Source organism: Lepidothrix coronata, unplaced genomic scaffold, assembly GCF_001604755.1.
Source record: "Lepidothrix coronata isolate B3197 unplaced genomic scaffold, Lepidothrix_coronata-1.0 Scaffold1414, whole genome shotgun sequence".
In the NCBI taxonomy this organism is placed as follows: Eukaryota; Metazoa; Chordata; class Aves; order Passeriformes; family Pipridae; genus Lepidothrix; species Lepidothrix coronata.
Genome location: NW_016691594.1, coordinates 1 through 4,532, shown reverse-complemented (window position 1 = coordinate 4,532; position 4,532 = coordinate 1). Strand labels below are relative to the sequence as shown.

Here is a 4,532-nt window from a genome sequence, read left to right as displayed (position 1 = left end):
GCTTGATTGGGTCCATCTCCATCAGTTTGTCTGGGATCCTGACGGGGAGCTGTAGGATCAGAGCAGATCTCTGTTCCGGGAGCAAATCCTCTCGCCAACTGGAGGGAGATCCCATTATAACCCTTGAACTTGCATCTTTCCAGCCCTGCTTTGGCCAACCCTCCTCTCCTGGCCCTGAGGACACCTCAGATGTGTCTGTTCCCCTGTGTGGGCTACACACCAGTAGGTGCTGCCTGGTGTTGGCTGAGTGAGCCCTCCTGATGGGCTATTTCCCATTATCCCACCAGCACACTGTGCTATAGGTGACATTCCCAGGGCTGTGACAGTGACCACAATCATTGTCCAGATCTCTGCCTACTCTCAAACCGAGCCTTGCTTTGTCTTTGCCTCTGCGGGGCCCTGACGCGCTAAAATTTTCCCCGAGTCTCCCTTGCCCAGGTAGGAATGGGAAAAGCAGAAAAACCCGTGCAGAAGCCAGAGTTCATTAGCACCACTGCCCTGCAGCTCAACCTCTCCTCCTCCTCCTCTCCTGGGCACCTGTAATTCCACCTTGGTATCCACCGCATCCCGACATCCTCGACGCTTTCGGTGCTGCCGGGCATTTCCAGCAACAAGGCTTTGGGTGAGTGGCTCCATCAGAGTTTTATTCTGCCACAGGCTTCAATTTTTGTGAGCTGCTTTATCCTCACAAGGATAAAACTCTACTCTGACCTCTAATGATCCTCCTAATGATATGGGGGAAAAGGAAGGACGATGAGCTGCCGAGGCTTAGACCGTCTTTTAGAGTTTTTGGAGATCCCTGAGGAGCAGGAGGCTGAGCGAGGAGGAATGTGGACTCCTTTTGTTTTCTGCTTTGCCTGTTTATTAAGCCTTTTTTTCCTTAAAAGCAAGGAAGAAAAAGAGAAGTACCAACGTGCATCTCGAGCACTGAAGTGCTGTGCACCAGGAAATGACAAAAAGATATTTATTACATTTATTACTTGCCCGGGTACCCGAGTTTTTTAAGCACACAGAGAGTTCCTGGGCACGTATCAAAGCAAAATGATCACAGTGGAGTAGGAAGGGCAAAGATGAAGAGGGGAGGCAGGGAGGAGGATATGGTTTGCTTTCACCCCTTTCATCTGGGTCTCATGAAGGTCCTTTGGTCACCCAGAAATCGCCCTGTGTGGCTTGAATGGGCACCATCCTTTAAAAACCACGTTCCCTGGTCAAGGTGATGTGCCTTTTGGGAGGGTTCTGTGACACAGCAGACCCCTCTTGCAGCCCACAGTGCTCCAGTTGGCCTCCTGTTTAATGTGGCTCTCACTGCTGTTCGATGGATTCAGCAACATCCACCCTCATGCAGAACTCGTGGGATCGTGCTCTGATTCCAGAGCAGGAGCTTGGAATAAAAGGGCATGGCCAAAACATATGTACAAACACACCTCTGCAGAGGCTGCTTTTGTAGTCACCACGTGGGGTGGAACTTTATTTTCAGGTTAGGGGTAGGAATGTTGTTCTTTCTGTAAGACACAGCCCAAGGTCCAAGAACATTTCTTTAATCACTGTATTCCACCGTGGGTGAGGTATTTGCTGTTAATTCTTTATCCCATTCGTGCCTCCCTGCGCTCATTAACTCTTTGGTGGGACATTAGGGAATCACAGAGTAAAACAGGCATTCTGGAAGGGATGGGATTCTGACTGGGAGCAGTTCCTGGCTGAACCTTGGAGTCAGGAGGGGAAGATTTTGATTGTATTGGCAGCACTTCCTAATGTGCATTGCAATTTTGGAGGTGTAAAACCTAGGGTTTGTAATCACTGGGTGCATAAAAACTGCATTTCATATATTATTCTCATATTTAACCCTTTTTTTTTATTCCTTGTTTCTTTACGTGCCAATTTTTTACAAGCCTGAGATTCCCATGAATAGAGAATAAAGCTGGAATCTGCACTGGCAAAATAAACAGGTCAGGATGAGACAGCTTAGGTGGTTAGTGGAGATTAGGTTTTCTGGGATCCACCTGTAGCTTGCACCTAAAAATGAGTGTGGATGAAAAAATAAACCTATTAGAGGTGTTTCCTGTGTTGTTCTGTGATGTCTTTTGTCCATCGTGTGGCTTCACTCACCAAAATGCTTCTGTGGTCTTCCCTCAGATTTGTAAATCTGAATTTCAGTGGTTTGAATGACAACTGAAATTACTCAAGGAAGATACCTGGTTTTCTCTGTCCACCACCCCTTTTCATTTAATTAATTAATTTTAAATACTCTGATTGTCTCAGGGCATGTCCCAAAGTTCTTTCTCGTTAGACCAAACCCAAAGTCTTTAATCACCTTCTTTTTTTTTTTTCCTTTTTTAATAAATGGAGTATCAGACTGTGACCACGAGCAAGATGAAAAGCAGAATGTGGGAAGACAGGGCCGGAAATTACTAATTGCCCTCCAGTTAAAGGACTCAGCAGGAATGGGCCCAGCGATGGATAAATGGCTATTCTTGAGTGATTATAGCTCTGGATGCTGAACACAAAGTTCCTGCTGAAAGTTTCATCAAAACCTTCCCGTGAAACCTGTTTGTTTTGAAATACTGGCATTTTGTGATGAATAACAATGTCACTGGAAAAAGTCCTGTTGGAATATTTGCAGTGGAGTCCCCTGAGCCTGTGTATTAATCCAGGTAGCATGTTCATTTTTATAGGGTTTATTCTTCCCCAGAGGCCGAGCCAAAGAGCTTCCAATTTACCCAGGTCATTAGTGATTTATATGATAATTGGATCTAAGTTGATTTTAACTATTTGCTTTAAATCTCTGGGGATTTGTGTTCTTGGACACTTTAATGCCATTGGAAATTTCACTGATTAAGCAAAGACAAGTATATGTACTTAATTAGTCCTGAAACCAATTAGTTCTTTGTCAGTCAAATTAATCTTGTGTCTGGGCTTTCAAAGAGTTCTAAGAATTTGGGCGCTGACCTTTGTGGGCTTGAGGGTGGAGTCGGTCCCACATCCAGCCTGGGGGATGGTGCATCCACCCGGGATGCTCAGCTTTGTCCTCCCTGGTCATCATCTCCATGGAAAAGCAGCGATGAGGATGATGATGGAGCAAATCTTGAAGGCAGGAAGGCAATAAGCACAGTAAACTGCACTGTTGGGTCTTTCCAACATGACAGTGCCCAGGGGGGGCTTTCTAAGATCCTTTCAACAGGATCCACAGGTTGCCTGTGGGTGTCTGACTGAAGCCTGGGTGTATTAAACATGACCTTCTTTTCATGCATAATGCAAGTTAATACCTTTTCCCAGTCTCCTACACTAGGATTTGGATGGATGTCATAGAATCTATAGGATGGGTGAGGTTGGAAAGGGCCACTGGAGGTCATCTAGCCCAGCCTCTCTGCAGGATCCACTCAGGATTGTGCCTGACAACTTCTGAGTATCTCCAGAGAAGGAAACTCCACAACCTCACTGGGGGACCTGTTCCCAGATGCCTCCCATCCCTGCAGGACCTCCTTAGGATGGTGACAACTCACAGTGACAACCCTTTCTGCTGGGGGTGGTGACCTGTGCCTTTGCCTGAGGGACCCAGAAGGACACTGGCATGGTGAGCAGCACACATGCACCAATAAAACACCACTGTTTTCCTTCAGTTCGGTGTGATCCATTTTTGCCCACGAGAAGTTTTTGGGTGTATCAGAGAACAGACCCAGAGGCTGCGTCTCTAGGCCTGAAACTTGAGAACTGCCAAAATTTTTTTTGGCCCTTTTTCCAGGACTGAGGCGGGCAGGAGCAATACATGGAGGGGCATCAGTAAGACCAGTGTCCCCAAAGGTGAGGAGAAAGGTGCAGATATGAGGTCTGGATTTAACCTGCACAGAGGAGGAGGAAGCTGTGCTGTGGAAGGCTGTGATGTGATGATGAAGAAGGTATAGGAGAAGAGGAAAGAGTGGCAGTAAAACTACGCAGTTCCTCTTGTTTCCTCCCAGTCCTTGGCCATCTGAGCTTCTGAAAAGTCCAGATTTGGATTTTAGGCTCCAGCACAACAGCACAGGCTCCAGCCAAATTTATCCTCCACCCTTTGATCCTCCCACAGCTACAAGCACTTCCAGTGGACATCCAGAGCAGCTGGGTATGACCCTGTGCTGCCCAGGAATGGACAGAGTAAGCCATTTATCCAGGGGTCAGGGAGGAAGTCTGAGCTGGAGCCAAGAATAGAGCCCTGCTCCGTTCAGCTCCCGGCCGCGTGCCGCCTCCCCGCTCCTTTTCTTCTTCTCAGGGAGCAGCAAGACAAATAGCAGGACACATCGAATCTGCCGGGATCAGGAGCCGAGTCAAAGGTCAGGGCTTGGGCACAAAGAGGGTTCTGTTTACAAGGCACTAATCTGGGCTGCTGCTGAGCACGAGAATGGGTTTGGACGCAGATGGGGCCGGGGCAGGAGGTCGTGGCAGCGCGACGATGATCATAGAATTGTAGAACCACAGAATCACAGAATCATAGAATCATAGAATCATAGAATCACAGAATCAGCTGGGTTGGAAAAGCCCTCTGAGATCATCCAGTCCAA

At 47.5% G+C, this 4,532-nt stretch overlaps 1 long non-coding RNA gene across 1 annotated transcript; it reads left to right on the top strand.

The window, feature by feature from the left end:
* Positions 1–371: 371 nt before the first annotated feature.
* Positions 372–3,519, top strand: LOC108510575. Its single transcript, XR_001878840.1, has 3 exons — positions 372–622; positions 2,353–2,651; positions 3,274–3,519. It is a non-coding gene; the product is annotated as an uncharacterized LOC108510575 (long non-coding RNA).
* The last annotated feature ends 1,013 nt before the right edge of the window (positions 3,520–4,532 follow it).